The sequence below is a fragment of the Taeniopygia guttata genome, chromosome 1A (genome assembly GCF_048771995.1).
Source record: "Taeniopygia guttata chromosome 1A, bTaeGut7.mat, whole genome shotgun sequence".
NCBI classification, from domain to species: Eukaryota; Metazoa; Chordata; class Aves; order Passeriformes; family Estrildidae; genus Taeniopygia; species Taeniopygia guttata.
The window spans coordinates 63,281,708-63,300,004 of record NC_133025.1 but is presented as its reverse complement, the minus strand read 5'-3'; the positions used below and the strand labels follow the sequence as shown (position 1 = coordinate 63,300,004).

The 18,297-nt window shown below is 42.0% G+C and overlaps 1 protein-coding gene across 5 annotated transcripts in view; it reads right to left on the bottom strand.

The window, feature by feature from the left end:
- The window catches only part of PACSIN2 (protein kinase C and casein kinase substrate in neurons 2), a 51,168-nt gene extending 34,870 nt beyond the window's left edge, over window positions 1-16,298 (bottom strand). For 2 of the 5 annotated variants that reach the window (XM_002192680.6, XM_072923707.1), the window contains exon 1: window positions 16,141-16,298. The gene's annotated coding sequence lies outside the window, so the exon portion shown is untranslated. Of the gene's footprint in view, window positions 1-11,752; window positions 11,804-15,673; window positions 15,827-16,140 lie in introns of those variants that run through there. The other 3 variants (XM_012569305.5, XM_072923704.1, XM_072923705.1) reach the window with 3 other exon arrangements.
- Between the last annotated feature and the right edge of the window lie 1,999 nt (window positions 16,299-18,297).

The window sequence follows — 18,297 nt, the reverse complement described above, 5'->3', positions numbered from 1 at the left end:
TTTCTGGAACCGATACAAAATGTACAGAACTCTGCAGAATACAATTCATAAATGCAGAAAGAAAACAACCACGGGCACGTTTAACTTCAACTATCCTTCTCTACAGTAAGTTAAATAAGTAATTATTCATGTATAGCTGCAAAGCTGAATATCCCGTAACAGCACAAAAGAGCATGTGACTGTATTTCATATTTAAGATTAAATAAGATTAATTCAGATTTTAAAGCAAACTGAATGCAGCTTCTGAAGAACTATTAGGAGAATTTGAATTGCTTGGTTGTGTTAAAGTTGGAGAGAAGGTTACTCAATACTTATTTTCATTAACATGGTCACTGAAAAGAGAAACTCTTGAATTCTATTTAAACAGATTTTCAGCTCAGTGAATCTGAGATAAACTTTAGCCAGGTCTTCTCATGTTTCTAGGCAATTAGATTTTCTGGTCCTGAAATGGTAATTACTGCAATAAGGTCAGAAGACCTCTACTTACAACTTAGTAATCTATAGAATACAAGTTGCTGACTTAGTAGAATTAAACATTCCCTAAAAACATGTAATTATTTTTAGTAATAAATATAATTAACTACCTCCTTACCATGCACTAAACTCATTGGTCTAAGCTACCTGGAACTATCACACTTAAATATTAGGATCAGAGATCATATTTTATGGCCTTCCCTGTACATGCAATTTGACAAGCAAAGACAGAAAGGGGGGATTGTTTGTTTTGATTTGTTTGGGGTTTTTCAAAAACACATACAGTACACTTACACCTACTTTAACCCTAATGCAACTGAAAAAATCAAGAGTTTTCAGTGTGCAAAAAAAGGTGCTGCTTTAAAAGAGGCACATGAGATCCAGGTTAGACAAGGGAGAAGGTGAGAGTTTTTCTTTGGTTCACAAAAGTTTCACTAATCTTATTAAGGGTTTAGAAAAGAAAGCACAGCAGAGCAGCCAAGCTTACCCATGATTTTCAGCAATCTGGATACCTGTTATGTGACCTTATACAGCTCTCAAACACACAGATCACTCAAATGCAGAATTCCTAAACATAATAATGTGAAATGAATGCTTAAATTCGGTCAACAAACCTCACAAAGAGTAGTCTTTTCTACCCTGCTGCCACTTTTCAGGAAAAGGAAAGCTTTTTATGCCATTTTAAATTAATGCCTGACCAAAGTACAAGTAGGTCAGCCATCTACTCTGCAACCTAAATTGGACTGAAGTTCAAGGAAAATGGGACAAGAGGCCCCATGAGCTGACAGCTCTTGCTTGCACCATCACCATTGTGTTTTTGCAGTTAATAAAGCTGTGCCATCACTGACTGGGGAGCAGTGAAACAGAAGCATACAACTTGCACATGGGGAACAATCAGAAGGCAGAAAAAAGAAAGGTAGATAACCCCAACCAAGTTCAATTTAGTACTCTCTCAAAGGCAGAGTCTGAAAAACACTATGACACTTGTCATAATCACACTCTTTAGCATCACAATTCAAGTCCAGAGGATTTCAGCTGAGAACACCTGTGAAACTTAAGTACAGACATTTCTCACTTCTGGTTCTGAAGGCTTAAAGCCTTAATATATAAACATTATGAGAAAAAGTAGACCCACCTCTAGAACATTTCCTAAACACACAAAACTAGTAATAAACAGTACCATGGTTTGGTCATTTCATAACTCCTTGGTCATTTCAAGCTGTCTGGAGAAGGTGAGAAGTTTCTCTAACCCACGAAGACAATCCCTCCAGAAACTGTAGCCATGAGCTCATTAACACTTGCTGCTAATAAAGGCAGCTCAACAGCTGAAGAGTCAGGAGGAACCTTCACACATTCATGGCTCAGACCACAGCTGTTTCAGCTGTTTTGTCCTTACTCCTAAAGCTTAAGGGTACAGAGCACATGAAAGAATAACTCTAAAAAAGATTTTAAAAATATCCTTTGGAGTATCTACAAAGGTTATCTCAGAATAGGCAAAGTCATGCTTAAGAACGATGTGTAATTTAAAAAGAGAAGACTAAAGGCACAAAGGAGAGATGGTGACTATAGCTGTAAGGGTTTTCTTGTCACTAAGTATTATTAACCTGTGGTACAATATCTGAAGGGTACACACACAATACTCCTATAGTGGTTTCTTTCTCTCCTGTTGTGCTTAACTTGAAATTCATTTTATACTGAAAAAATCTTTGCAACTGTTGATCTCACCAAGGCAAAATATCTAGTTGATGCATCAGTCACCCAAAATTATAAAAATAGACAATACACTTAAAATCAGCTATCTTTTACATCTAAAAACTAGCAATAGTAAAGAATGTGCTATGCAGAGTATTCAAGAGCTTAATAACCTTGATTCATTAAACAACATGCATTTATTCTCTATCTTGTGATTTATGAAACTGAAAATGAAATGTCCAACTCCTGGCACCTTCCAACAAATTGCCTACCTTTTCCCCTCAGAAGAGCTATGAAGAATTTTAATATTCAGCATATTTAATGGGAAAACACTTTCTTATCTGCTTTATGTTTGCCACACTATCTTAAAAAGCCTGTAGCCATAATTCCAGCTGAAAATGCAAATTTCAAACCAAGGAAGGCTAATGTTTATTGATCCTGTCATGGACCAGTGACACTTTAGCATTGGAAAGTCTACTCATTTGAGTCTGACAATCGATGATCTAGTTAACCATGACAAGAGGGCAGTCTAGCAGACTTTGTTTTCATCAGGAAAAAAATCCATTACTTTTCATGTCCACAGAAGAGAAACGTTAGATCTGTTTGCATTTTTAATGCCAGATTTTAATTGGGAAGTCGACACAATAACTGAAGAAATTGGGAAAAGATGAGGATCATGGTGAGGGTCACAGGATCCTGAAAACAAGTCCTGGGAGCAGGTGAGGTTGGACTACTCAATATCTCTTCAAAGAGTATTCAACAGACACACTTTTCTACAGTAATCAGATCCCACAAGAAATATTTCAGCCAAGTATTTGTCAAGTTCTAATGCTCACAGAACTGGGAACAGCCTGACCTCTCTAGTCCAATCTTTCATGGGAAGGGAGCCTCACTGAGATTACACAGCGCCCTGCCCAGTCACAGCTTCAAAGCGTTCAGTGTGGGGACTCTACAATCAATTATCCACCAATTCACAAGGCATCACTCAGTTTCTGAAAGACAAAAACTAGAGCAGCATTCTCATGGCCAGTTACATTTCATTTGCTTTTTTACCTTCTGCACACACACAACTGTAGTCCATTTTTCTTTTTTATTATGCTGAAGTACAAGGCTACACAGATGAATCTTGCAGCCAAAGTCATTTACTAATCCTTTAATTATGAATTCTAATATGTGAAGAAAAATTTCATGGTACTGGTACAACACAAAAAGTTCACACTATACTTAATGCATGTAATGACATAAGTCTTTCACTATGGTCCATTTTGAATGACATAAATTGCAGATATTCAAATAATTAAGCGAGAAAAGAGACTAATTTGGTACACACATACTCAACAATTAGTCTTTGTCCTGGCCATGGCATGTCCTGGTATAACTATCTGCTCCTTATCATATGAACATATTTTTATTGTAGCATCCACTGACATGAGATAAAGCTCTAAATCCAAACTTTCAGACTTCATTTCTACCACTGACACCTAAAACTCCATTCAAAGGCAGGCAGCTGTTCTTTCAGAAATATTTGTGCATCTATTCTTATTGATACACAAATTGAAGGATTTTAATGACACCAAACCAGTCTAGCCAACATTTTGTTAGAACTAACATCCACCTGCAGTTCAGCTGTAAGAACTTCTTCTAAAAGAAAATTCAGTAGTTGCCACACAAATATTCTCTTGGTCTTCACTCTGAGGCTCTCAGTAATGATGCCTGGTACCAACTGGAACAATTCACAACTGCTGCATAACTGTTATGCAATATCAGAAGAGTCCTACAGTTTTTTCAAAGTTCTCCCAGGAAGCTTGTATGAGAATATGTGAACTACATCCCTACAACATTCACCCAATAAAGAAGTTTCTAAAGATAGCCTTTTCCACCTAAAAATAATGCAGCAATAAAGAAGGCCATTTGAACAGGTTTAGTGCTGGCTCACAGCTGTGACTAAGTCCTAGCAAAATTAGCTTTAAAATCATTTTTACTAACTCTCCATGGTTCCAACTGACAATCAAAATGCATCACCACTGCCCATTTTCTTGTGTCTGGAAAGGTGAATGTCAATGGAAGACTGCACCACCATAAACACGCTGAAAAAAAGTTCCTCCTAATGTCACTGAAACAAAGTAAACAGGACACAATTATACAAGAAGGGTTCTTTTAGCTATGAGAAAAACTTCTGGCTCAAGGGATTCCATATTTCCAAATACAAAGCTAGCACTTTTGCCTATAAAATAAAAGCACTGAAAGCTTATCCTAATTTTGAAAACCTCTGAATTCTTATTTTACAGTCCTCCAGTTAGGGCATTTCAATAGTAATATTCCAGAATATATTCAATGATTTCAGGATTTGGAGGCAAGTTACTTCTGTACGGCTTACTCAGCTTAACACAGATAATCAGTAATTCTGTATTGAGCTCTGAATTCCAGACAAAACCAGAAAAAATCAAGGAACAAATTGTTAAATTAATTTTCAAATACCTAACTTCTTGCTTGAATATTTAAGTTCAGCAACCTAGCTTTAGACAGAACCCCAAGCTGTTGCATTTTCATTTTATATATTTGACATATATATCTGCCAAATCCCTACTTGCACTTGTCTTTCACCTGATATGATTTTTTTCCCCCTTACAACAGAAAAACAACTGGAAAACAAGATATAAATGACTTTTTAAGCTGATGTGGTTGGACTTACAGGAGCTCTTTCAGTATTCACAGCCACATAAATTCTAATGGCAAAGCCTAGGTGCAATATGCTATTCTTTGCACATTCCAATAATTCTCTTGAGCTGCTTCAGCTGCATAACTAGAGAAAGTAGCTCAAATTTAATTCATTCTGGGAAGCTATGTGGAGATTCCTGGAGGATTGCAACAACAGTTGACAAAGCAATTTAACAAGATCGGTAAGTTCTACATTGCTTATTTCTCCCCATTTGGAGGGTTGAATACTGCACAAGTTAATTAGTATTGCATTACAAAGAGTGTTTCACAAGATTTTCATAAAAGCTTTTTTTTCCTGAAATGAGATTACATAACTTTCTTCTGTAACTATTCACTGCAATAAAAAAATTGAAGGATTCATGTGACACATTTTTCCTTGGCAAATTCAAAACATATTTTGAGAAGTGTGTTTATAAAATCTTCACCTTTAAAGAGCTAATTTGTACAACAGATTTTGATGGTATTTTTCCTACCTAATAAATTGCATTCCAGTGAGTATGGCAGATGAAGTATATGCTTTACACAACCATGAAAATTAAAAAAAACCCAAACACACTAAACTTCAAAACTGAAATACTAACATCATTCACAACTCAGAAAAGTCATATCAAAAGATATTATACTGGGAGAGCAATATTCACTCAGAAAGCACAGTATTTTATCCGTATGTATGAAATAATTCATATGTGAAATACATACTGCAAATGCAGAAAATAAAACACAAACCAAATGAAATACCTTTAGATGTACTTGAAAACTTCCAAACCTGTTCATTTCTTTCCTGCTGTGCAAAAAGAAACTTTTGCAGTGGCATAAAAACTTTTTAAATTATTACTGTAAAACTAGTAATTTTGTTCAACAACACATTAATTACATGCTAAATTTAGCTAATTACACAAAGTGTTTCTGCAATGCCTAACAACAAGTAGAAACAAAGGTGCTTCCTATCCAGCCTCTTTTGCAAGAAAGGGGAGGAGGGATAAAGGGGAGATCTCCAATCACAGTTTTAGTTTCTGTACAGGGCTAGTAAAAAAGCCCAGCTACGTGGATCTCGGTAGAAACAGAAACAACATCAGAGTTTATCAGACTAATCAAAGTCTAAGCATAGAAACTACAGCTTATCTTGCACAGCCCAAAATAAATTCAGAATCGCCGTATGATACTTGTTCATCTATTTGTGTTTATCAGTTATGGATCTGTTTGTCCTGATCTGACAAGGATTAACAGTGCACAACACAGATTTTACTCATGGTACCACACACCACGGGATTTACATTCTACCTATGGAATAGCCTATGCTAAAACAAGAGCTAAATTTGCAGTCATTTGATACAGACTAAACCCAAAGCTTGCTCTCTGATCTAGGGATGCAACAAGCCAAAGCAGAAGCAGCTGCCTATATACTACTTTGGACAAAGAATTTTTTAGCCAAATTCAAAGCAATTTTAGGATCAAATCTCATTTCAAATAAATTTTAAGGTTCACATACAGATCACTTAAAACTATATGGATTGTCCTTTAATTTCTTCAAATTTGTGTGTATGAACATAACTAATAAATTTGGTCCTAGCTCAATGAACAGACAAGACATTCATGATATCCCAGGTACCTATAGCAGTGCACACAACCATTAAACAAAGAAACCCACAAAATGGTCTGCAGTACTGTTCTAAGATGTTCTCTGCTAGCCAATCTAAGCACCTGCCTAAAGAAAAATCTGCTGGAATAGCAGTTCACTCAGAATAGTCAAGCTAGCAGACTGGACAATATCATAGAACAAAAGTAACCCAACTAAATCTACTCCTCGAATTCCAAAAATTCTAAAAAAAAACCCCAAAACCAAACCAATCAACCAAAAAAAAAAATCCAACAACCAAAAAAACCCAAACAAAAACCACCAAATGAACAAAGAAAATCTCACAAAACAAAAAAGCACAAAAAACAAACACCCAAAAACATAAATCCAAAGATGTTTCAATAAGGTAGGGAAGAAGTTTTTCAGGAAATGCTATCAGGAAATGATAGCAATGGCATGGGGTTTTTGTACACCTAGATTTTACCCTGGGAGAAAGAAAAAAAAAAGGAAAGAAGATATTAATATTATAAAAACAGCACTTGATTCTTTCCACAAAATTGGTTCAACTTTGGAAATCAAATATTGAACTGAAATTCAAAGGTACTTCTTCAAAATTTTGTGTGTTAACAGATTAATCTAAATCATCTCCTAGGAGTTTCAAAACAATTATTTAGCATTCCCCTTTTTTTCTGCAAATACATAACATTCATTACATAAGAATAAAATATCAGCATTAAACCTTAGAAACACCTACATGATTTACAAATTAATATTCTAGAAGTAAAAAGGCAATGACTTTTGGCTCCTTTCCACTTGGAACTTGTTTAACTTTAAAAAGTATTTCAATTGTCTTCTGGTACTTCCACTCCAGACTAGTTTAAGCAAAAAAAAATCAAGAAAAACACCCAGAAGTTTAAAGGTAAACTGATAAATTTAATATAATTTTATACTTATTTTCTATTCACCCATGTATTTAAAATTGGTAAAAATCAAGAAACAAGTTCAAGCATATCTGCAATTCCCTTAACTGTAGACAGTGTAAGGGTAGAGTGTGAGTGAAGAAGTGTCACATCTTTCTCAGCGTTATTTCAGCAGCTCAGGTAGCACAGCTTCAGCTGCCAGGGCAAACAGCAATGTTCCATTTCCCTTCCTTCATTACACCTGACCACTTCTGGCATGCATTTGATTATAAAAGCACTTAAACAGAGACCTGTTTACATTCAACATTCACTCTGCAGGTCAACTTTACAGAAATTATTCACTGCACTCCATAGCTCAATATATAGGCTGATGACTTTGTTATGGCATAAATTCATTTCATTGACAGTGATTGATACTGTTTGTGCCACATCCCCAGTCATCCACCCTGACCCTTCCCTATGCCATCAGTTCTGTGTGGGAAGTCAGGTGCTAAGCCTTATCCAGCTGAAAATGACTCTGCAAAAATAAGAAGTTTCTTGCTGGACCAGAGAACCGACCCCAGACAAGCACAGCCAGATAAACACAACCACCACGGGGCACGTAGCAAGAACAAATAGCTGAGCACCAGTGGAAAACTTTGATTTCCTGTTTTAGTCACAACACAACACAGACTATCACTGGTTTTGAAGTAACTTATCACTGCGAGTAGAAGCAGCAACAAACTTTGAAGCCAGTTTAATAAGCTACAAGATGTTATGCTAACACAAAGAATAGTCAAGTACACAGACCACACACAAGATACCCTTTAGAGAAAGGCTGGCACCCTGAAAAAAAGGCAAAAAGATTTTTTCATTGCTTATATATAAGCAGCAGGTATACAAGTAAGAGATTATATTATTGCCTTTGGGAATATAAATCAAGGGCATTTAATAACATTGAAACTTCACTGTACATGTCACACAGCTGAAGAGCTTGTATGTGGTTATGTAGGGAGAGAGGACTGGTCAATAAAGGAGTGGTGACACTTCTGCAATAATATTCATTACTCATTTAAAATATTAGCTACTTTAAAGACCACTTAACACTCCACAGAGTTTTTGCACCACACGAGCACTAAGTGGTATCTACCAGAGGCCACTAATGCACACTACACAACACAGCACACACAGCTCCTTCTGCAACGAGCTGCTGTGGGAAGGAGAATTTTTGTGGGGTCCTTTGGTCCCACCCAGGTGTGTTGCATGTTTCACCTTCCCAACTCCAAAATTTGTATGGGATTTATAGGTGACAGTGTCCTAACTCAAACAGCATATTGAATTCACCATGAGGAACTCCATGCATCCACACTTCAAAAGAGAATGGATGACAGAACTAGAAGTCATCCTGTCCTGAGAAGCTCAGCTTCAGCAATCTGCTAAAATAATATTACTTCAGTATTATTTTAATATTACTATATAATATGAGAATAACAGATAATCACTCAAGACTTTTTTTAATAGCTGTCCCCAAAGCCACATTAGAAGAAGAAAACCACACTACCTACAAAAACACCTCTAAGTGAAGTGGAAAAGAAGGGAAGTTCACAGTAACAAATATAACAAAAGCTATAAATTATGGAAGATAGCAGAATGAACACAGAAATAGTTGTATTGGTAGACTGTAAATACATTTAAAGGTCCTTTATTATCCTTACTGTAACAACCTTCACAACAATGCTATCACTCAATGTAGTAACAAGGCAGAAGACGAATAATCTTATTTGACTGGTATGATTATTAGCCCTTAAATTAGAAATTAAAAGGACTTAGAAGCCCAAACCAGGTTTTGTTCAAGAATTTTAAAATACAACTTGGGATGCTCTAGCAAGCTCAGCACAAAGAATCACCCTGACAATGCCTAGGCACTCCCTCCTTCATCCTCCTGAAGGGAGCCTTTCCACCCATCCCTGGAAAATTACCTGAGGTGGTACAGAATAACCTCCAGGTCCTGGCCATGCCCCTCCTGCCTACTGCATAAATTAACCTGTCCTGGCCAGAACCAGGATATGTCAATTAAAACAGAACAAGAGAGATTCCATCTAAGCGTACCAAGTTGATAATTGTTATTACATAGTAAAAAGAAAGATACTATACAACCAAATCCTTAGCATCACTTTGTTTATTATGAGGACACCATCCTGAGTGATGGCTTAGTTATTCTGATTAAGATACAGAATAATACAAGCCCAGTCTGATGTTACATTTATTTTAAGCCCTGAAAAGACAGAGTCAAGAAATATTACAAAGCTGGATGTGTTAATCAAGGTATTGCTAAGCTATTTATCATTATTATTGGTGACCTGTGAACAGATCAGGAATCATGTCTGATCTACTGCCCAGACAAATTTTAAAAAAGCTTGAGGAAATATTTAAAATAAGACCAAAATCAGTGCTGATAAACCTACCTGGACCGTTTGCTGAAATGAGCACTACCTAAAGATCCTAATTTGCAATTCCCATTGGACTGTATCAAGACAAAGGTTAATTTCCCTATCTCATAAACATGAACTAATATTTTAAGCATCAAGTCTGAGGAATTCTGAAATGGAGCAGAACACTCAGTTGAATGTGCTCAATGAAATTTAGGATATAAATAAAGTGCTGTTAGGCAGGAAGCTAGAAGTGTATATTATCTGACTACACACCAGAGAGATTACCCTGTTAGAGGCAACAGGGCTAATTAGCTAACTGGGCACCTAAGAGGGTTGTGGTAGACTCTACATCTATTTTATCTAAAGGGGAAATTTTCTTTGTGGAGGTATCAGATTCCAAGAGGGATTCATTCTAAGTCCTATAGACAATCTTTTTCAGAAAAGATCAGATGATTACAAATGGTTCTTTCCTGAACTAAAATCTATTAATCATTCTTCTACATTTCTTATGCATACTATTAGCAATTGGATAATCAACCTAATTACATATTTTAAGAGCAGCAGCAATTAAAATCTGTTTAATCAAATAATAATATCTTAAAATGTCTACAGAATGCTAATGCATGATCCACCTACCAAAACTGCCTATTCATTGAGCAATCTCCAACACCTGCTCCTGAGGATACAACCAAATTTGCAGCCCATGGAGGACCCCAGAGTGGAGCCATGAAAGCCCAAGGGGGACTGTGACTCCCCATGGAGCAGGCTGCTCCTGAAAGACTGACTCCCTGGAAAGAACCTACACCAGAGCAGTTTGTGAAGAACTGAGAGAATTCATGCTGGAGAAGTTTGTGAAGAGCTGTCTCCTGTGGGAGGAGAGAAAGAGTGTGAGGAGCAAAGAGTAGCTGAGATAAACATGTGAAGAACTGACTGCAACCCCCATTCCTTGTCACTCTGTGCCACTCAGGCAGAAAAATCAGGAGTGAAGTTGAGCCTGTGAAAAAGGGAAAGCCTGGTTGAAGGTGTTTTAATAATTGGGTTTATTTCTCACTACCCTACTCTGACTTGATCTGCAATGAGTTAATGTCCCTGAATCAAGTACATGATCATAACTCTGTCTCTCCTTACCTCAACTTGTGAGTCTTTTGTTATTGTTTCTTTGCCCTGTTCATCAATGACACAGCAACAGAATAAAACCTTTTTTCATTTAACCCATTCAGAACTTAAGACAGCATAGAAGTGTGCTTTGGGAAGTGGCACAATGAATCAAAAGTTATTGGCAAAAGTTATTCTTTATCCATATGTGCTGGCTGTTACTACTTTCAGTTGCACCAGCTTTCAAAAACAATAAAAAGCTCAACTTTCAGAGCCCTAACATAATAATCAGTGATAAGGCAATATTCCCAGGTGTGGGTGTAACAGTTTCTAAGAACTTAACTGCCCAAAAGAGGAAAAGCTAACTACTAAATTTATTTCTATCTGTATCTGAATGACACTAAACTGACAGCATTCTTTATATAAAACTCTCTAACACAAAAAACTAATGAAAAGTTGTGTAAAGGAAATGGCTACCCAGTTTATCCTATATAAAACAGCATGTTCACATTTTGGAATGGAACCATAACCTCACACAACACAGCAAGAACATTGAAGTAATTTCCTTCAAATGAATTCCCTCTAGACCTTAAAGCAAGCTGTTCAGCAGCACCTAGAAATTAAGCACAATTACATGTTGACCAGATATCAGATTACTTTGAGTGCTTAGATTATTTCAGGTAATTGAAAAAGTAGTTTTGAAGCTGCTATCTTTAACTGTTAAGGGACAAAGAGAACCTGAAGACTTTGGAAAAAATGTTTTTGAGAATACTATTCAAGGAGTGTGGAAGTAAGCATGCCTGCAAGTTGGAGTTGCATACATGTGGTTCCATTAAATACAGAGAGTTCATTTAAGAGATCTGTACCTGTTTATCCATTTCTCATTTCTCCCAAAAAGAAAGCAGCATTGTTCCACTCAGCAGAAAGGTAGATATCTGTCAAATTGCCAAGAAAGCCTCAATTAAGGGAGAGGATGAGAGGTTTAAATCAAACCAAAACCATGTCCTGCTTGTCCTATGACTCACTGCAGATTATTTATTAAAATCTGTACTTCACATTACCCCTTTTAAAAAGGGCATATTAAGCATATTTACTCTGCACCTTTTATTTAACCCATTAAGTCAGAAATCAGAAAAAAAACCCCAGCTCATTATATTCTCTGTCGTATTAAAGTTAATCAAGTATGGCTGTGCATCTGCTAAAGAAAATATTAAAACAAATTCTTATTTCAATATTCAGCTACTACTGCTATGCCTGGTAAGAAGTTCTGTGCAAGCTGGTTTTGTAACCCAAAACCCTGGCTGTGAGATGCCAGGCACAAAAACTCTGCTAGGCCTTTTGGAGCCCAGTCCACATACACATTTTGTTGCTACAATCACCATGTGGCAATAGAGTTACCTGGTATGTGGGAGAGATTAATGCAAAATCATACATGAATGTCAGACTTATGAGCCCTGTTTGTGCTACTCATGCACAAAGACACAATAAAATAAGACAGAAAGAATATCACACTTCTGCAACAAGGACTTCAGGATGAACAGTACAGTGACCAAGGTCAGCCAGTTTTATTAGTAGCAAATGACTTATTACTTTATATCAAAAGTTAAGAGCATGCAAGTACAGCAGGATTCCATGATGCATTAATCACAACAGGCGTAAGAAGATACTTAGAACATACTTTCACATCCACAGTGTCACTTAAAGTCTGAGTGGTGACCATTTTCAGGGCATACACTATGTTACATTTACAAGTTTATGTGAAAAGATGACATAAAATCCAGCCCTTTTGGTTTCAGTAAAACTGTCAAATAAATATTTAATAATACCATACAGACCATTTGCACCATTTCTGTTGTTTATAGTGTAGCCTGGTTTGTCATTCACTGCTCTAGGGTATGTGATAAAAGGCAAAGAAGGTTGTTTAAAATTTTTGGTCTATAGATGCCTTGGAATTAGTTCTTAAAGCAGAGTCCTACACAAGCAGAAAGGATTAGCAATATGCACTGGCCCAAAGCCAAACAGTTCGAGGTAAAGTTTTCCAATACTATAAAAATATTTACAATACCTTGTGTAAATCAGACCAGTTTTAAAACATTTGCATAATCTAAAACTTTGAACCAAACCACCTTACTTAAAGCCTGAGAGACATTTTCTTTCTGCCTTGGAGCTCATTACTCTGCAGCATTACAATAGCCCTGTTAGTTCTACCCCTATTTACTAATTAGGGCTGGGAACCTCCTCAAATATTGACACATCCTGTCCACCAAGATCCACAGGACTCTTAGTAAGTGCACCAGTGACGCAAGCAGGGTAGATTCTAGACCAGCACCATTAGAGAAACCATTTGGATTATCCCCCTCCCTTTAGCAAGGATAACTTAAACACATAAAGAAACAACATTCAAGTCTCGTGACAAATTGGACTATGGAGACTGTGAACCAGCCCCAGAGTACAGCAGCTGTTTCACTGTGCACTCCAGTTTATTCTTGTCAACCCCACTAAGCCAACCAGCCATGCAACATTGGTATTAAATACAGCATTCTATTCAATCACAGAACACTTAGCTTGGTTTATCTCAGCACAGTTACAGCACTCTTTTAGTTACTACTTCTTCCTTTTCATCTCCTGGGAATAGTTCATCGTTACATTAAGTCAAAAAATCAGTAACTGGGTTGAATTGAAAGGAACAGTGTCACCTCCTGAAATTCTGGGGATTATGACAGAATCTGAATTAAATCCCATGTTACAAAGAAGTTGTTAATCTCACAGACTAGTCTTAAATTCAAGCATTAGACACTTCATTCCAGGCCTCAGGCAACAAGAAAGCATTAAATCATAGTATTTTTTTTTAAGCAGAGATTCTAAGAACTAAAAAGGCACTCAAGTATTAGTTTACATGGATGTTTAAAAAAATATATAGAAAGAAAACCAAACCAAAAACCACCTTTAGTCTGCATCTACTATTTTCCTGGCTAAATGCAAGAGAAGATGCACTTTTTCCAGGAGCTGCTTCACTAAGAAAACCAGGCACCAACTCAGAAACAGAAAGCTACCTTTTAGCTAGTTTGTATTACAACACAGATTTGTACAAGCACAGGCAACTTTTGACTGGCAGCACTGCTAACTGCTTAATCCAATTCCTGCAATAAGCACGGAATTTTCTTAGCCTTCATTTATTTATAGGCTACCCATTCAAGCCACAGTCACCTCCAGGCTCATTTTAACCCCAACAGGGAAGCACAAAATTGACATATGGACATCTTTAAGCACGTAGCTCGCTCAGCTCCAGAACTGGAAAAGGTGTCCATATGCTCCACAGACAGACCACAAGAACAAAACTTCTCATTCCCAACACGAAATCATCCAAACATGTCACCTGGCAGAAATAACAGGTTCACTGAATTCAGACCAACGTTCAAGTGGCTTGTCACAAGAAAAGAAAGCAGACATCTACCTGCTAGAAAGATATATCATCAAGGTATTTTCTGAAGGCACTGTTTAAAAACATTCATAGATGATAATCAAAAAGCCATTTTATTATGATGGCATTTCAAAAGCATAAAAAATTAAAAATTGATCCATATTTGCAAACTATTTCCCAAAGGGAGTTTGGAGCACTTGAGCACAGAACAGTCCCAGCAAGGTGACACCTGCACACCTCTTCTGCTCACCACACTGAAGCTGTGGTGTACAGAGATCAGGGATCTCCAAGATGATGCTGCTCTGTGCTCAACAGACATGCTCCTTATGCTAACATGTGCTCCTGTTTAAGCCGATTCAGCCATAATTGGCAGAATATAACTACTATCTTTGAAGGCAAATTGCAAGTTTGACAAAATACAATTTCAGGCATGTACAGGTATAAAACAGCCAGCAGATAAGCATTCGGTGTTAATAACCTTAATAGTAAAGAATGCAATTAACAAGTTTTGACCATCTGAAACACAGCTGGCAAACTCTATTAGTTTGAGAATGATCCTTTTGTTGCATTAAACCAGAATGAAAACGCAGTTGCTTAAATAATGCAGCCTTTACTATGGCTCTTATAATAATGCACTACAATTGTTTTAAACTTTTAAAAGCAGGGGAAAGGTTTCTGGCTTTAAAGAAGAGCTGAACAGATGCTGGCATTAAATCCAAATTACCAGAAGGGAACCCCTCACCCACTCCCCAACAGCAAGAGAGAACAGTATAGTAGAAGCCTTTTAAGCAGGAGATCGTGGAGCACAACAGAAACAAAAGTGCCTAGCACAGCCACGGCTTGTTTTTTTGCCCTAGTCTGTGTCAAATGATCAAACTTACACAAACAGGTACAGGAAACATAAGGAGTGGTGAACTAGTTTTAAATTATCCTAGCTAATCTACGATTTTAATCAAGAAATTCAAGCGTTTAAAACCACAAGACTGCATTTCGTTTTCAAAATGTTCTATTTTACAAAGGACAGGGCACAGCACTTGCATCTTTCTGGCCTCCTTTAGTGCTCAGGCAAAAGGATGACTAAATCTATCAGCTTCTGAGTCACTCCAAGCAGAGACAGCTGAGAAGGACAGATAGAGCAAGCCAGGCAGACACTGTACACATGCTGTTCTTCCTAACCAGGTAGCCTCAATGCGCATAAAGAGATGTCTGTCTCTCACACAGACGTTTCACTCTGGGACATGAGATTCTTTCCATAGGCCAAAAAAGGGAAAGTCAAGATAGAAGGAGGCAACGGCAAGCCCAGGAAGCTTGACTGAGCTGGGTCATTACCCCGCAGAAACATCTCCCACCAAATCAGCATCGTTACCTGCCATCATCCGGGGCGCCGGGTTTCAAAGCCGCGAGGAAAAACCCAGCTGCTTAAGTTTAGGACTCCATCCTCGCCTTCTTTTCCTCCCCAAACCAAAGCCGCCGCCAAACCGAGTGGGTCACTAAACTTCCCCGAGCAGGGAGCTCTCCCCTCCTACAGGAACCGAGCCAGTGGCGTCATCCCTCGCCAGCCCCAGCCCTGCCCTTCCCCGCCTGGCGCCGTGCAAGGAGAGCTTCACCTTCCCCGCGCCCGCCGCAGCGCCGGGGGTGGGCGCCCCGCTCCCAGCGGGCTCCCCGGGGGTCGCACCCCGGCCCGGCCCGCTCGGCCCGCCCGCGGCACCGGCGGCTCCCCCCGCCCGGACCCACCGCCCGCCATTGCCCAACGGCTCCGACGGGGATCCCAGCCCGGCCGCCGGCTCCAGCCTCTCCCGAAGGCAGGGCCCCGGGGCGCGGAGCGATCCTCACCTGCAGCGCCGGGACCTGCCCGTCGCCCGTGCCCGGCGGGGTTGGGGGTGACGAGACGGAGAGAGCGCGGCGGAACCGACCCGACCCCTGCGCTCCGCTCGGCGCCGCCGCCCCCGCCCGCCTCTGGAGCCCGCCCCGCCGCCTCCCCATTGGCCGAGAGCGCGGGCAACCTCCCGCTCCGCCGCCGCCTATTGGCTCTCCGCCGCTGCCAATCAACTCCTCTTCCCCGTCGGGGGCGGTGAGGGCCGGTGTGCGCGCGCCCGGGGCCGGCGCGCGCTCCCCGGCGGCCGTCGGGCACGGCCGGAGGCGCGCGCGCGGCCCCGCACCGGGCTCACCTCAGAGGGGCTCCACCGCCCCCGCACCGGGCTCACCTCAGAGGGGCTCCGACCGCCCCCAGCCCCGGCCCGGGCTCACCTCGGGGGGCTCCGACCGCCCCCAGCCCCGCACCGGGCTCACCTCGGGGGGCTCCACCGCCGCCGGCCCGGGCTCACCTCAGAGGGGTTCCGACCGCCCCCAGCCCCGGCCCGGGCTCACCTCAGAGGGGCTCCGACCGCCCCCGGCCCGGGCTCACCTCGGGGGGCTCCACCGCCGCCGGCCCGGGCTCACCTCGTGGGGGGCTCCGACCGCCCCCAGCCCCGGCCCGGGGTCACCTCGGGGGGCTCCGACCGCCCCCGGCCCCTGCCCGGGCTCACCTCAGAGGGGCTCCGACCGCCCCCGCACCGGGATCACCTCGGGGGGCTCCGACCGCCCCCGGCCCCGGCCCGGGCTCACCTCGGGGGGCTCCGACCGCCCCCAGCCCCGGTCCGGGCTCACCTCGGGGGGCTCCACCGCCGCCGGCCCGGGCTCACCCCGCGGGGCTCCACCGCCCCCGCACCGGGCTCACCTCGGGGGGCTCCGACCGCCCCCGGCCTCTGCCCGGGCTCACCTCGGGGGGCTCCGACCGCCCCCGGCCCCTGCCCGGGCTCACCTCGGGGGGCTCCGACCGCCCCCAGCCCCGGCCCGGGCTCACGCCGGGGGGCTCCGACCGCCCCCCAGCCCCGGCCCGGGCTCACCTCGGGGGGCTCCGACCGCCCCCAACCCCTGCCCGGGCTCACCTCGGGGGGCTCCGACCGCCCCCAACCCCTGCCCGGGCTCACCTCGGGGGGCTCCGACCGCCCCCAGCCCCGGCCCGGGCTCACCCGGGGCAGCGGCTGGCCGGCCCGCCCGGCCGCAGCGCCAGCCAGGTGTCCGAGTGTAGGAAACCGTGACAGGAGCACTGCGGAACGTGGCAGGGCGCGGCGGGGATAACGCTGCCTCCGTGTCCCGTTTGCACGGCGGGGCACGGTGAATAAGCAGATGTTGTTTCCCGAAGCGAAACGTGAGCGAGTTGACAGATCCCGGGAAGTGCCGCGGACTTTTCCGCGCCCGGCAGCGGTGCAGGCGCCGATTCCGCCGGCGCTGCGGCACCGGGAGCGCCCGCCCGGGGCCGGACCGGGCCGGGCCGGGCTGGGCTTGCAGCTGGCCCGGGCACGGGCTCAAGGACAGCGGCCACCTCTGACACGGCACGGTTTGGTTACACCGCCCTGTATCAGAACTGTTACTCGCTCCTTCGCCTATCTTCCGGATTTATTTGTTTTAGACAGAGAACTATTTCAAGTTCCAAGCAGCAGCCACCACGGTGACCTTCCTTCGTCCCTTCAGCCTCTGCCTTCTCCGCCGCTAGTTTCTGCATTTCCCTCCCATCTGCCCTTCTCATCACTGCTGTGCCTCCGGCGCTGTCCCCGGGGACAGCCTGGTTTGAGGACAAGAAGAGCTCTGGATCACTGGGTAGGGCTGCAAAACAGTCCTAAGAGTACTTTCCTCTTGGCCGTGTTTCTTATGCAAGTCTGCATATAATCAGATCGACGCCAAGTCTTCCTGTACTCTTTCACTTAGTCTGTGACTCATTAACTTTAGTTCACTTAGATTAGTTGAGTAGGATTTTAAGACCATAGCACTGGGATAAAATGTATCTTCTGAATGTCCTTGACAAATGGATTTGAATTAATTGCTATTAACATTACTGTGAAATTTGGCCAGGTTGGTAAGCTTCCTAAGATTGAACGTGGTTTCTCCCTTCCCTAGTCTGCCTTTCTTCACTCTCATGTGTTGAAAGTTAACAGTTCACATTTGAGAGGA